This window comes from Molossus molossus, unplaced genomic scaffold (genome assembly GCF_014108415.1).
Source record: "Molossus molossus isolate mMolMol1 unplaced genomic scaffold, mMolMol1.p scaffold_m16_p_13, whole genome shotgun sequence".
Taxonomy (NCBI): domain Eukaryota; kingdom Metazoa; phylum Chordata; class Mammalia; order Chiroptera; family Molossidae; genus Molossus; species Molossus molossus.
Window position 1 is genome coordinate 44,116,223 of NW_023425348.1, and position 16,168 is coordinate 44,132,390.

The following is a 16,168-nucleotide window of genomic DNA, read 5'->3' on the forward strand; positions in this document are numbered from 1 at the left end:
TTTAGTTTTCTTTTGTTTCTGATAGCAATATAGCAGGAAAAAATATTGCTAAGAGAATGTCAGAGATTTTACCGCCTATTTTTTTTCTAGGAGTTTCATGGATTCGATTTTCACATTTAAATCTTTAACCTCTTTTGAGTTTATTCTTGTAAATGGTGTGAGATGGTCTAGTTGTATTCGTTGCATGTATCTGTCTAATTTCCCAATGTCATTTACTGAACAGGCTGTCTTTACCCCATCGTATGCTCTTGCCTCCTTTGTCAAATACTAACTGACCACATAGGCATGGGCTTATTTCTGGGCTTCAGAGACTTTTTTGACAAATTTTCTTCCAGTCTTTTTTCTATGCATATTTTCTTTGAATTCTGTTAATACTGCTATAATCTTTAAAATGGTTTTCCTTTATTTTTCTTATGGTTATTAAAGTATTTAAAAAATGAAAGTAAAGACAAACATTAAGCAGAAAGAATTACTCATGATCCCATCAGCCATTGTATGAAGACAATGGGATATTTTTCTTTTAGTCATTTTCCTGTGCTCCACACTTTTAGAAAACATGTTAGAACCTTAAGTGCTCTGTTTACAGTTTGGAAGGCAGCATGATGTATTTATAACAACAACCCTCCCTGTGCTCCCTTTCCCCCCACACACCTGTATTTGAATCCTGGCTCTATCACTTAATTTGGGAAAGTTGCTTCACCATTAAAACTTCAGTTTTGCCCTGGCCAGTTTGGTTCAACAGTTAGAGCATCAGCCTGCAGACCAGAGGGTCTCAGGTTCGATTCCCGGTCAAGGGAATGTACCTGGGTTGCAGGTTTGATCTCCTGAGGGAGGCAACCAATCGATGTGTCTCTCTCACATCGATGTTTCTCTCTCTCTTTCTCCCTCCTTTCCTTCCACTCTATCTAAAAAATCAGTGGGAAAATACCCTCAGGTGAGGATTAACAACAACAATATCATAACATAAAACTTCAGTTTTCTCAGCTATGAAATGGGACCAACCGTTACCCAGTTATGGAGTTGCTCCTGGCCACCCACGCACGCAGCACTTAACAAGTCCTCGATGAAGGTGCAGTGGACATTTCTCACATGTTTTGCTGCCTAAGACTAGTCTCTTACTTTGCATTTGAGTGAATCTCCCAGTAGGTGAGTTCTTATGAAAACTAGGACCCCACCTTCCACTTCAAAGCCAAAGGGGGACAGTTACCCTCCCACTGCCAATTTGCCCAGCTGCACCTGGCTCAGGACTTTGATGTGACAATTAGTGAGGCTGGGAGGAAGATTTGTTAGAAGTCACATGTGCTTACATCATGTAGCAGTGCCACATCTGGCTGTACAGTGTGGCGCTGATGTTTAAAGGCCGTCTTGGGACCAGCTGTTCCTATGGTATGACCTTGACTCTGAATCCAGCTGCCCAGTCATTTGGTTGTCCAGCTTTCTCATCCATTGTGAGCTGCCCGGTGGAACTGCCAAACAATGTTTTTTTCTGTTTTGCTTAGTCTGAGTCAGTTTCTGTTGCTTGCAACCACAAAAGTTAGTTCCTAAATCTTTTCAACAGTAGAATAAATTTCAGGCACTAGTTTCAATTTCCAGCCAATGTTTTCATGCAGATAAGTCCTGAATGTGTTAGAAGTGTTGTACTTAATGCTGGTCTTTCGGACAAAGAACAGGGCAACCCTGTTCAGCGAGATCTGTCTCACTGCTCACTTGAGAGCCTGCCTAGAGAGAGGAGGTACTGAGAGCTGCTGAAGGAAAGAATGAAGGAAGGGAGAGAGCAGGCAAGGGAGGGGTTTCCACATGCCCACTTCCTGCAGGCAGCTTGTTGTGGGCCCTGCTTGGATTCCTAAGGCTCCTTGGCTTCCATCTGCTAAATCCTGTGTCTTGAGCAGCCTGAAACCGCTGCAACTCATTTTCTTCTCCTCTCACCCTTATGTGCCTCTGTGTTTCCCGGAAGATGGCATGACCCAAGATTAAAACCCTGGGTGTCTCCCAACACCCTTCCAGTCTACCTCCTAAACATTTCTCAATCCATGCCTTGCCTCCCCAGGACACCAGCTTGGCTTGTCACTATCATCTATTCGAGGTTGCTCATGGGGACCTTGCTCGACACAGGACTGGTCTTCAGGAGGCCAGTTGGGTGGCAGGAGCAGGCGCCCCAGAGGCCAGCTCACTTTTAACAAGCAGTACTGCTTGCCTGGGATTCTCAGTGTGTGGGCAAGGGGCTGTGGGCAGGCCCAGCAAATGAGCAGCGCTCCAAAGACAGGCCAGACCTGAATCCCACCTAGAGAGAAACTGGGACTATCCATCTTGGCAGAGAGAAATATTTGTGTGCCCTTCTAGAACTTCCGGTAGACGGCCTGGTTCTGTTTTTATCTCTATTTCTTCCACTCTCATCTGCCCCCTGTTCCAGGGCGGGGCCTGGCCTGTTGTCAGTGCTCAGGAAGTGGGGTTGATCAGAAACTCTGGAATCATTGCCTCAGGCCTTTCTTGGCATGCCACCAAAAGTGAGACCGGGACCCAGTTACTTCTCCTGCCTCATACACCCCAATCCTACCTTGCGCTCTAGGCTCCATCCACACCAACCCGTTCCCTGAATGTGTGCCAACCTTTTGTACATCTCCATGCCTTTGGACATGCTGTTCCCTCCACCCAGCGCCCTCCCTCCACCAGGTCAGCCTATGAACTCCCACTCATCCATCCTTCCTTCAAGGCTCAGTGGGTGCAAGGACTGCCTCTAGGAAGCGTCTGGAACTGGCCCAGGAGGCTCCCACATTTTGCCCTCTCTGGGCCCTGCCCACGCAGGCCTCTGTTATACCACTTGGCACAGAGTGTTGTGGGTATGTATACCCCCACTAGACAACACTTCTGAGGGAGCTGGATCTGTTTCTTTTATACTTCCAGTGCCGAGCCAGGGCCCGGGACAAAGGGGAAGCCAGGATGTTTCCTCTCTACCCACCCCCGCCCCTTGGAAGCAGGAGATTCAGCTGGAAAGCTCACAGGAACTTGAATGCCAGGCTAAGGAGAGAGGCTTAATCAGGTTTTAATTACTGAAGGATAATGGTGGCTGGACCCCCTTATTTGGGGAAAGAAGTGTGATTTTTTAATTTGGCCCTCTCCCAGCCCAGAGATCAGGGAGTTAGTTCTCAGCAAGATGAAAGATGGGCCTCTGCTGCCCTCTCCCCTGGATTTCACCTCTGCATTCACTCCCAAGTCCTAATGTCTCTCCTTCTCTCCCCAAAGGGCTGGGATCCACTCCCACTACTCAAGGGCCAAGTCCAAACCTCAATCCCGTTATGTAAGTGAATTATCTGCTGTTACCAACCAGCGCCAGCCAGCTTTCCTCCTCCTCCTAATTGATTTAATCTTCTCATACTAGAGAGCTGGGCGGGATTGGGGAGACAGTGTTGATCAGAAGCCAACACATCAGTGACGTAGGCTCATTAATTACAGGGAATCTAGGTCATGGATTGGCTCTGATTCACCCCCTCCCAATCATTTGGGTCTCTGAAAGGACATTTTCAGCTCCTCCTCAGTCTTCAAACCCTAGTGTTACATGGAGAGAAGGTTGAAGGTCCCTTTAGACCGTGTCTATCTCTTAACTCTCCCTAAACCACCATCGTTGGACAGAAATTTTCGACATTCTGATCTGAGCACAGGGCACAGCTGAACCCACCTTTCTGAGGAATGAAGAGATGAACAAATGATTTAATTTTGAGATGAGAAGAGACCTCAGTGTTGCCTTTATTTATTTCCCACACCAAACAAGTCTCCACCTTTCAGCTTCTCTAATAAAATATGTCCAGATTCGACTTGTACATCCCCAAGATGGGGTGCTCACTCCCTGAACATAGTCCTTCCCTTGTATGATGTCCTTTCTCACAAGGGGATGTGACATCAGCCTTGTAACTTCCTCTGTGACCCAACATTGCCTCTGGAGCCACAGGACATGCCCCAGGAAAGCCAGCCAGATCCTGAGACATGGTGATTGTCATCCATGACTTTGCTTTTCTCTAGGCCAAACACCCTGGTTCTTTCACCAGTTTCTCACTGGTGACTTTAGAAATTACTTCTCACTGTATCTCCTATGGTGATACGCCAATGGATGTCATCATCCTAGATGTGACGAGTGAACACAGACTCCAGGACTGTGTGAACAGCTCAGGTCAGGGCAGGACCATCACCTTTCCAGATCTTGAAATTAGACTTCCATTGATACGCCTGAAATTGCCTGAGATTGTTTGGTGCCTTAGCATGTTTTTTACTTAGCTTAAACATGGAGCATCTAACCCCCATAGTCATTTTTCTGACATTAGCAAAGTCGCCATGAAAATGGTCTTTGTGATATTAGAAACACCTCCATCTTTCTTTCCCATATTTCTTCGTTCCATCTACCATGACATTTATCTTTCCATACAACCATGCAATTATCCATCCACTCCTTCACCCACACAACTATCTATATATTAATCCACCAACCCCAATATCTACCTACATACCCTTCTATTCAGCTGTGCATGAATTTACTCCTTCATTCATTCACCTGTTTATTTACCTACCTATCTACCAACCCACTTACCCACTTATCCATTTTCTATCCACCTATCTGATCATGGACTTATCTTTCCATCTACGCATTCACCCACCATACACCCATATACCCATTCACCAATCCATCCATCCATCTCTTCATCTACTCCCTCTCCTAGTTACCCATACATTTATATTCATCATCCATCCATCTATCCAATACTTACTGAGATTCTATTACATTTCAAATCTTGAATATTCTGAATGATTCAAAACTAAATAAAATACAAGCCCCCCACCCCCCTTCTGTCTCTTGTCTTTATTCTTCTTCGGGGAGAGGATGGGAGCCATTAAGGCAGATGATGCTGAGTACTGTAAAACAGAAACAAAGAAAATGCTTTGGGGATTGAGGGGAGGGAGAAATGGCACCTGGATAAGGTTATGGATACCTTCCCACCAGGGGAGACTTTTGGTTTGGGCCTTAATGCAATAGCAGCATTTGGACATACTTAGATGCATTGGCAGTAATTCCAAGTAGAAGAAGCAGCGTATCAACAATAAAGAGAGCAGAATTTGTTTGTTTTTTAATCCTCATCCGAGGACATTTTTCCATTTTTTGTTCAAATTGAGTGGGAGGGAGGGAGGGGGAGAGAGAGAGAGAGAGAGAGAGAGAGAGAGAGAGAGAGAATCATCGACGTGAAAGGGACATATCGAGTGGTTGCCACCCACATGACCCAACCAGGGCCGGGGACAAATTACAACTGAGGTACATGCCCTTAGTGGGAACCAAACCCAGGTCTCTCTGGACCATAGGCTGACGCTCCAACCGCTGAGCCAAACCGGCCAGGGCGAGAGCAGAATTTGTATAACACTCTTTATATCCATGCCTAAGGGCACCATACAGAGCTAGACACTCTGTAATAACCTAATTTGTACTTGTTGATTGATAGTTTCCCTTCTCCAATAGAGGCACCCACCAACACTTGATCTGGATAAAATTTTACTCTTTATCTTTAAGAAGATTCTACTAGATGGCCTTGGACAAGTCACAGAAACTTTGTTAGCTTCTCTGAGTTTGGGATTATATTTCTGTCTCTATCAGGTGGTCCCCCTACCCCATTTTAATGATTTCTACTATGCTTTCTACTGAGAGATCAGCATTTTCACATATCTCAGATTTTATTTTCTTCTGTGGACACCAGTTAACTCAACCCCACCTGTCTTCAACTTCCTCAATCCCATACCCAGGCAACAAAGTCTGTGATGTGGATGAAGGAGGAAGTTCTGTGCAAATGGAACAGGATTGAAGTACAAACCAGTAGCCATGAATTCAAACCCAGCTTTGCCATGAGCTTGCTATGTGACCTCAGGCAAGTTTCTTTCCCTCTCTATTATTTTCAATTTTTTTCTTTATTGATTTTTGAGAGAAAGAGAGAGAGGAATGGAGAGGGAGCTAGAGATATCGATGAGAGAGAACATCTATTGGCCACCTCCTTCATGCCCCCCACTGGGGATCGGGCCCACAACCTGGGCATGTGCCCTGACTGGGAATCGAACTGGCAACCTCTTGGTGCATAGGTCGACACTCAACCACTGAGCCACACCAGCTGGGCTCCCTCTCTATTTTAAAGGTCCCCCCACCCCCCATAGAACCTTACCACTGAATACAGCATTTGAAATGGTCTAGTCCAACATTCTCATCTTATAAATAGAAAAACCAACTCATAAAAGCCATGTGACTTGCTCTAGATCATATCTAGATTAGTGTCAAAGCCATAACTAAACTTCAAATTTTCTGACTTTTGGTTCAGGGTTTTCTTTACCCTACTACCTCATTTCAGACTCCATTCACAGCCCCTATTTTCGTTGAGGGAAGTTTCCTCTCCCACCTTCATTCCCCAGGAAGAAACGTGTGAATCTTCCAAGTGTTCCTCTGGCTGTGTGTTAGTGATTCATGTCTGGGTGGGGGCTGGGCAGGCAGTATTTAAGAGCAAGTATTCCCAGCCTGGCAGAGTTAATTATGTTCATCAGGAAGAGAGAAGAGAACGGAACAAGGCGCTCTGGTTATCTACTGGTCTTTAATCAAATTGAGAAACGAGGAAATCCATCACCCAGAGGCTGAGGGAGTTGGAGAGCTTGGCTTCCGCTGGCTCCAGAGTCCTGTAATGGGTTGGGCGCTGTCCAAGGTGCTGACATCTTCACTTACTGCTCCCAGTTGCTGGGAGGAGCTGGGAGGAGCCCACTCCCACAGAGGGATGGCTTGTAGAAGATGGTCCAGGATAGAGCAAGAAAGGATCCAGGATAGGCCCAGGATATTGGAGACCCAAATCTTCCCTTTGCATCCTGAATCTTCCCTTTCCATTCATTTGTCTATCTGTTTTAGGAAAAATATCATTATGGCCAGAGTCCTGAGCTGGGATTGTAGAAATAGAAAAAGAGGGGAGATCCCTAGACTCTTTGCTTTTGAGGACACAGCTCCCAGTCACTGGCCTTGGGGACTTTACCATTTGAAGGGAAGATGTGGCTTCTGCTTTTATAAAATCTTCAGTGCAATGGCAGAGACATGAAGTTGCCTTTGAGAATTTATTAATCTGGTGGAGGAACATCATTCTGCCTTTAACTCTAGCTCAGGTATGATATAACGGAGTCATGGCTCATGTCTACATGGAGCCTCCAGTCTGGTGGGGGAAGACATGGTCTTTCTCTAGAAAACTCTTAGATTGTTTGAAGACATGCTTTTGATTTAGGGGAGAACCTCAATTATAATCAAGGAGACAGATGGACAGATCATTTAAAATGTGCAAAATAACCAACCAATGAGTTCAGATCTTCATGTAATTGTGGTTATTGGTGCTAGCTATTTAGTGTCAGTCAAGGAAGTCTTCCTGGTAGAGGTGAATTTGAATAGAGTTTAAAGGAAAGCAAGAGGCTTGGGTCCTTCAATCTTAGGCACCTTGAGAATAAGGACCATACCTTCTCATTACTTTATATCCCCTTTGTAGTAAGCACTAGCCTGGGTACTGAGAAAGCTCTTGTTTAATGAACAATCACCAGCAGATAGAGAGTGAATGTAGCTATTTGGTGGATTGGGAGACAGAATGGGAATGGAGTAGGGATCAGGTTGGTTGGAATGGAGAACCAGAAGTTTGTGTGAGGACATGGCAGTGGAATAAGAGGGACAGAGGGAGTAGCTCTATGTATGTGCAGGCCACAGAAGCACATTTAGAGCATCTACCTCATGTTTCTGGAGTTGGTGAGAGACACTTTATTGAATCTTGGGTAGTTAAAGCTAGAGACTATTAAATTACAAAATCAGACTGCTCAGCTTCTAGGGCTATACAACACAGGAAGTTAGAGTATTAAAATCATAGCATCTTAACAGTGCAGAATCACAGTGTGTTGAAATTATAAAACTGTAGAATCTTAAAGCCAAAGAGCCAAAAATCCATATTAGAAAATCTAAAATCCAAGAAATCTTAGTGTCAAAGGGGAAAAGAAACACTATTTTATGGCCCCCCTCTATTTTTATCTGTTATGGTGCCCAGAGTATTTTAGTACATTATTTCATTTAATTCCTATCACAAGTTTTAAGCCATCCAGTCCCATTTCTACTCAATATAGTACTTCTGACAAAGATTTATCAAACACAGGCTTCCATAAGCTTCTTTCCAGAGGAGTCATTGTCTCTTTGCATACCTCTACCCCCTGCTGAATAGCAGCTGGGAAGTCCTAACTCATATAAGCTATACTCCCTCTCCTTGTAGTGTCCCCACATTGGTCCAATTCATGTCCTTTGGGCCACACAGAGTAAGTCTGATCTCCCATTCACATAGCCCTTTAAATGGCTAAAGACAGTCTTTATTTCTTCTGTAGGATAAGCTGGTTTGTTCATCATATAGCTAGAAATGGAAGAGCAAATCAAATAATATTTGAACTGGAAAGGCCCTTCAGGGCATGTTGTCCAGAGACTTCCTTTTATTGCCAGGCAGTACAGCATTATGGTCAGAAGCCTGGGCTTTAGAGATAGACAAGCCTGACTTCAGAATCCAGAGGTTCAGCACTAACTTGCTATGTAACCTTTGGCAAATTACCCAATATCTCTGGGCCTCAGTCTCTTTATCCATAAAACAAAGAGAATAATAATATTGACATAGCAGAGTTGATGTGAGGAGTGAATGAGATAATGCAAGGGAAGCTCTTAGCAGAGTGTTTAGCACACAGTAAGCAGTCGGTAAATATTAGCTGTAATTATTAGAGGCCCAGAGGGGCAGGGGCTTGGTCAAGATTACAGAGCAACTCAGATGCAGAACTGGAGTTAGACCAAAGACTCCTGCCCCAGCTCATTGCCCTCCCTGTTCCACATTTCCACTCACCTTCCTCAGGAAAAGGAAATAACCCCAGAGGGGCTCTTTGATCACTGAATTAGTTAGAATGAAAGTAAGAGAAAACCTGGTTTAGAATGGCTTAAACCTTCTATTTCTTTAACAAGGAGGCCAGAGGGAGGTGGATCCAGGGTTAGTCTGGTGATTCAGCCATGTTTCTGATGACCCAGACTTTTCTCATTCTAAGCCTTGAGAGAGACTCCCCTTGTGATCACAGAATGATTGATGTGACCCCCAAGCACCATGTCCCCCCAAGCAGGAGCAAAGGGCATGGGAGCAAAAGGGGTCTCTTCTTCTCACACCTCTCTCTTATCCAGGAGGGGAGCGTTCTAAGCAGACCATCCCCTTATATGTTACTGACCAAAATGAGGTCACATGCCCACTCTTAGACTACTCACTGGCAAAGGGGAAGGCATTTCCATGAATGACTTGGCTCGTACCTGTTGCTGGGCATCTTCTTTTTTTAAAAAAAAATATGCTTTTACTGGTTTTAGAGAAAAAGGAAGGGGGAGGGAGAGATAGAAACACTGATGAGAGGGAGAAACATCAGTTGGGTGCCTCCTGCACGCCCCTTACTGGGGATTGAGCCCACAACCTGGGCATGTACCCTGACTGGGAATCAAACCTGTGACCTCTTGGTGCATGGGACAATGACGCTCAACCGAGCCACACAGGCCAGGGCTGGGCATCTTGCTACTGAAATAAGGAAGAGGGAACAGCTGTGGGAAGGCAACCAATAGTGCCTGCCGTACTCACCGTCATTCTTCTCTCCAAATTGGCCTCCCATGTCCTCTCCAATGTCTGCCAGGGAGCCTTCCCTGATTTACACTTCTTTGACCAACACCCTCTTCTACCATGTAGTCAAACATTACCCAATTCAAGTCACAGTCTACTTTGTCAAGGTCTCTCATGTTGTCATGTCCAAATTTTGTCTTCTCAACCTGTCGGCATTGGGAGATTGATAGTATTTTCTAATGAATAAGTACCTATTGTGTGCCAGGCACTGTTCTAGGCACATGTGTAGCCATCTTCCAAATGGCTCCCAATGATCCACCACCCTTTTGTATTCCCCTCCCACATTTTACCAAGTTCAGTCTGTGAGAACAACAGAATATGGCAAAAGTTATGGTATGTCACTTCTAAAATGCGATTATAAAAGATGTGTGGCTTCCATCTGGGTAGCACACATTCCCTTTCTTGGATCATTGATTCTAGGGTAAGTTAGCCACCATGTCCTGAGCAGCCTTGTGGAGAGGCTTGCATAGAAAGAAACTGAAGCCTTTGACCATGGTTTCAGAATAAGCTTGGAAAAGGATCCTCCAGCTACAGTTGAGTCTTCTGATGACTGCAGCCCTGGCTGACCCTTGACTGCAACCTCATGAGAGATCCTGAGCCAGAATCTCCTAGTTAATCCACTTCTGGGTTCTTGATCCTCAGAAACTGAGTGAGATAATAAAAATGTGTTGTTTTAAGCTGCTAAGTTTTGGGGTAATTTGTTACTTAGCAATGGTTAACTACTTACTGTAGTTCTACATTTATCACATTAAATCCTCCATTTTTCAGATGAGAAAATCAAGGCTGAGAGAGTGCAGTGACTTTTCCACACCTGGAAAGTGGCCGAGCTGGGGTTTGTCCCATGTCCATTGGATTCCAAATCACGGGGAACCTGGTTCTGTTTTCTCAGCTGGAGTGTCTCCAGCTCCAGGGTGAAGGTTGAGGAACTGAGGACAGGAGGAGATGGTCTCTTTGTCTGAGATGTTTTCTCTCCCTTTCTAAATTTCAGTCATGTTAGTTAGCAGATACAGCATCTATCGTGTATATGTGATTCATTGACAAGTAGGTTTATCAGAAAAAGCATCAGAGTTTTAAGAGGGGGGGATCCCTGGGCTCTTAAGTGACCTTGGACAAGTTCCTGCACTCTTCTGGCCTCGGTTTCTTTATCTGCTATGTGGGGATAATGATCCCTGTTCCACATTCCTCACCAGGGAATCATGAGCATCAAGTATGAAGGCACTTTGTAAAATGTCCAGTATTGTGATCCCAGAAAGGGTTGCTTTGAGTGAGGAGCACCCTCCCCCAGGGCTCTCACCGTCTGCAGGGAGGTAGCCCCGTTCAGCCACCGCTGCACATGTGGCCAGCGCGCCCTCTTCTCTCCCACCCGAGTCTAGGTGCAGGAGGCAGAGAATACTGAGAGAAATTGAGAGCCCCAACTCACTTCTTCAGCCTCGTTCCTCACTGTGACCTCCCTGTGGAGCAACACGGCAGCCCTACTGAACAAGTGGAAATTTCCCAAGCCTGCCAGGAGCTTTCTGTATGCCGAGCCCTTATCCGTGCAGTTTCCTCTCCCTGGACATCATTCCCAACTTCTCCACCTGGTGTGTTACCACTCATTTTTCAAGACTCAGATTTCCCCACATCTAGGATTCCTCTCTTGACCTGGTTCAAAGCCTTCTACTTCTCCTCTGGATTCGTGCACCAGTCTCCTGCCTGAGCGCTTGGCCTCCAGCTCCTCTTTTCTCCTCAAAGCCCCCAGGGTGCAGCTAGCAGCCTTTCAAAAACACAAATCTTGGTCTGTCACTTCCTGCTTAAAATAACCAGCCAACAGAATAATCCATCAATCAATGCTTCAAGAACTCCTCCTTGCTCTCACCTTCAGCTGGAACTGAAGGCTTGCTCCCTGCTGGTGTCTCCAGCCTCCAGCCCTCCTCTCTTCTGATCACCCTGATCAGGTGGTACACCTCAGCCACATTGCACTTGTCCCATAACTGTGACACACCTCCCTCTCTCTTGCCTTCCTATCTGCTGGTCCCATTGTTTTTCGTGCCCATTCTCATCGTTTCCACCTGTTGACTTCCTGCCTGTCCTTGAAGGCCAGCTCTGATTTAACCTCTTCTGGGAAGCCTTCCCTGGTGGCCCCAGGAAGAGTCTTCTTCCGTCTCTTATGACGACTCCAGCTTTTGTTACTGTTTGTCATCTTGGCTGCTTACACTGGGAGTTTTCTGTATCTGACACATGGCTGTGTCCCCAGCAGGGTCAGCACAAGTGCTTGGAGCAGCCATGTAGGATTTGTTGGTTGGTTGAATGAATGAATGAATGAATGAATGAATGAATCCATCCTTGAACCATCTCTTCTTGGCCAGTCTCAGAACTGCTGTTTTCCAGGGCAAATCCATTACAGCAAGAGAGTAAGCAGAAAGAAGGGACTGCTCTGGAAGGGAGAAGGAAAATCAATAAAAATGTAAATCTGGTTGAGAAAAGCTGTCCCAGGTTGGCTGTGGGGAGAGATAAGACTGGGGTGGCTGAGCCCTGGCTGAGAGTTGAAGAGAGATTAGGGGACAAGCAGAGCTGCTGCCAGGGCAGGGCAAAGGGAGCATGTCTCCCCTCGGTGGCACCTCCCCTGCCCGTCTTCACCACTTCCCTGCCCCCAGCCTCTACGCACTCCTTAAGTTCTTTTAGAGATTCTGGAAGAAGAAGAAAACAATAATGGTGGTCATCAGGTGCACTGCCTGTGAGTAAGTATGTTATCATTATTTGGGCTTCACAACTTTTGGGAAACAGGAGATGGGAATGATCAATCTCACTTTCCAGGTGAAGAAACTGAGATGCAGAGAAGTTAAATCACTTGTTCAGCGTCACACCATAAGTAAGTGGCAGAGTCAAGATTTGAATTCAAATGTGACCAACTCTAAAACTGTTCTTTTCCCTCCACTTCACTGGAGGTCTTGAGTGAGGCTTCAGATGGTCCCCAGCCTCTGCAACCAGATGCACAACTGTGTAAGTGTTTGTGTACCTTTTTTAAAAGGTTTATTTTATTTATTAGTTTTAGAGAGAGAGGGAGAGGGAGAGAGAGAGAGAAACATCGATAAGAGAGAACATTGATTGGCCGCCTCCTGCATGCCCCACACTGGGGATTTGGCCTACAACCTGGGCATGTGCCCTGACCAGGAATCAAACCGGTGACCTCCTGGTGCATGGGCCAACATTCAACCACTGAGCCACATCAACCAGGCATTTGTGTGCATTTTTTATGGAGAGGCTATATCTTTTATCCTCCAAGGTGATTGTCACCCCACCCCCCCCTGTCTATACCATGTTGTCTCCTTGGAGGAGGGGGCTTTGAGCTGAGTATAGAAGATTGGGATACAGTGGGGTGGGATGAGGAAGGCAAGCTGGGTAGAGAAGAGCACATGTAGGGAGGAGTATGTTGTGGGAAAGAATTCTATAGGCCTAAAGAATGCTGAGGATGCCGTGGGTTCTTTCTTGCTCCTCATTTATTTGTGCTCCAGTCATGGCTCCTGGCTCCCAGCTCCTAAGGGTCATCTGCCTGCCCTGCAACTTCTCAGTATGGGTCTACAGGACACAGCCACTCCAGGCTAGGCACAGGATATCCATTCTTGTCCCAGTCCTATCTTCAGCTGGATTTTATCACCGTAGAATCTTGCAGGAAGATTTCATACCTTTTCTTCTCAGTTCCCGAGTACAGGGTGGGAAGAAAGTGAGCACAAAAGTACAATTGCTTGTGGCTCCTCAATGACCAGAGGCCAATATTAGGAAAGAGGGCTGCTCCCTGGGGCCCCTCCATCCCTGGGAATCCCTTCAGCCCTTACCTGCTCCACTCCTGGCTCTCAGCCCCACGTCTCTTGCGATGACTCCTGGAGTTTCCTTGCCCTGACCAGCCTGAGCGATTTTAAGCACAAGGACCTTATCTTCTCCTTCAAATCTCAGCTCAACCCAGAAGTGGATTCAGCATGAAGCCCCAGAGAGGGACCTCCACATGTGTTCTTGGGAAATTTGCAAAGGTAAGGTACTTTAACCACAATCAGTCAATATTGCTAGTTCTTTTCACTCCAACTTCCCTTATGTCCCACCTTCCTCTTGTGCCAGGTGGTTGGAGGGGCCATGGGCATCTCTGGGATCTGGCTAAGCGGGAGTTGAGTTGGGCATCAATTTAATTTGGGTTCATTGAGATATATTTATGTGTTTCTCAGTCATCTCTACATGTAGATAAATCATTGCTAGCCACCTCTATGTACAGAATGGCTTCTAGGAACCTTCCTATGCACTGTCCAACTCACTCAGAATTGTGACACCAGGGTGTCATATCAGAGGTGGTCTCGTGGCATGAATGGGTTTTATGCCACCTGGCCCTGGAAGCATATGGGCAGTGGAGGAGAAACAGGTTTGAAATGTACAGAAACAGAAGCTAGTCTGTGGGAAATCCTTCCAATTGTCAGGGGAAAGCATGTATTTTAGAGGTGTGCCTGGCAGTTAGTAAAAAATACTATGTTATTTTTCTAAATTGCGTGATGCTGACTTCCGGTCAAGATGGCGGCGTAGGTTAACGTGGTATCACCTCCTTTCACAACCACATCAAAGTTACAACTAAACTACAACACAACCATCATTTAGAACCTTCTGAAATTGAGCTGAATGGAAGTCCTACAACTACGGAATTAAAGCAGCCGCCGCATCCAGACTGGTAGGAGGGGCAGAGGCGGACGGGCTGGTCCCACACCCACGTGTGGCAGATAAAAATCAGGAGGACACCTCGGCTGGGAAGGTCCTCCCTGAGGACTGAGGGGTCCCTGTCCCACACCAGGCACCCAGCTCAGGGTCCCAGTGCCAGGAAGAGAAGTCCCCATAACTTCCGGCTGGAAAAAACAGCGGGAACTGAGACTGAGGAAGGCTGAGGCTTCTGGAGCCCCAGGCAGCTCCTCTTAAAGGGCCTGCACACGGACTTACTCAGACTTGTTCCCTCTGAGCTCAGAGGGGAGGCAGCTTGAGGGGCACCAGAGAACAGGGAAGAACTGAGCTCTTTGGCCTCAGGACAAGGGCTGGAGGGGCAGCTTTCTCCTGGATACACTGTGCTGGTGGAGGCTGATGTTCCTTTGGTGAGCCCTTCCCTGGGGTGGCAGACAGCCACCATATCTGGGACTCCAGCAACCTGGCTCACACTGTTTGCCCCACCCTAGTGAATCCCTGAGACCCTGCCCCACCCAAGTTTTGGGCCCACCCAAGCTGTTTCCAAAGGCTTTACCATAGGAAACTGCTTCAGTTTCCTAAAATCTCTCAAACAAGCAGCATCTGGTCAGTGAGCCCCATACCTCTCATTAAGTGGCCCCAGGTCTGGCATTAGAAGCAGCCAGCCTTGGTTCACAACTTGGCTTTTCCTGGACACCTCCAAGCCCAGCACAAGAAGCAGCCATCTGCAGATCACACTGTAGCTTATGCCATGTGGCCCTGGATAGAAAACAGGCAGACTGACCTTGCCCCAGAGCCAGCACACCCAGTGGACAGCTTCAGACCACACCGAAACACCACTACCCAACCACCTCCACAAGTGACACACTCAATGAGTGGACTCAGTGGGTACCAGAGCCCTGATTAAGTCTTGCTCTGTGTGGTGGGCCCCTACACAGCTGATCCTCCAAGGTAGTCAGAGGCCAATGGTCAGTGGGCACAGCCAGTCCTTGAAGCTGATCGGCCTGAGTAAATCCCTCCCATTGACATGCCAACAGCAATCAAGACTCAAATACAACAGAAGTGTGTACAGTCCACACTAGGGGTGTACCTCGAGGGACCAGCTGGGGTGATCAGGGAGGCTGTGCCACTGGATCCTACAGGACACATACAACAGTAGGACACCCTACGAAGCCTAGGAGACATAGCAACTCTGCCTAGTACATAGAAACAAACACAGGGAAACAGCCAAAATGAGGAGACAAAGAATCATGTCTCAAATGAAAGAAAAGAACCAACAAAAAAACTAAACAAAATGGAGATAAGCAATCCATCAGATGCAGAGTTCAGAGAACAGGTTATAAGGCTGCTCAAGGGACTTAGTGAGACCTTCAAGGAACTTAAGGAGACCTCTGAGAAACTTAGAACATCAACAACATAAAAAAGGACCAGTCAGAAATTAAGGATGCACTAACTGAAATAATAATTTACAGGGAATCAATAGTAGAGTAGGTAAAACCAAGAAGCAAACCATTGATTTGGAATATAAGGAAGCAGAAAACACCCAACCAGAAAAGCAAAAAGCAAAAAGAATCAACATCCAACCAGAAGAGCAAAACGAAAAACGAATCCAAAAAAATGAGGATAGTGTAAGGAGCCTCTGGGACAACTTCAAGCGTGCCAACATTCACATCATAGGGGTGCCTGAAGGAGAAGAGAGAGAGCAAGAAATTGAAAACCTGTTTGAAACAATAATGACAGAAAACTTCCCTAACTTGGTAAAGGAAGCAGACATACAA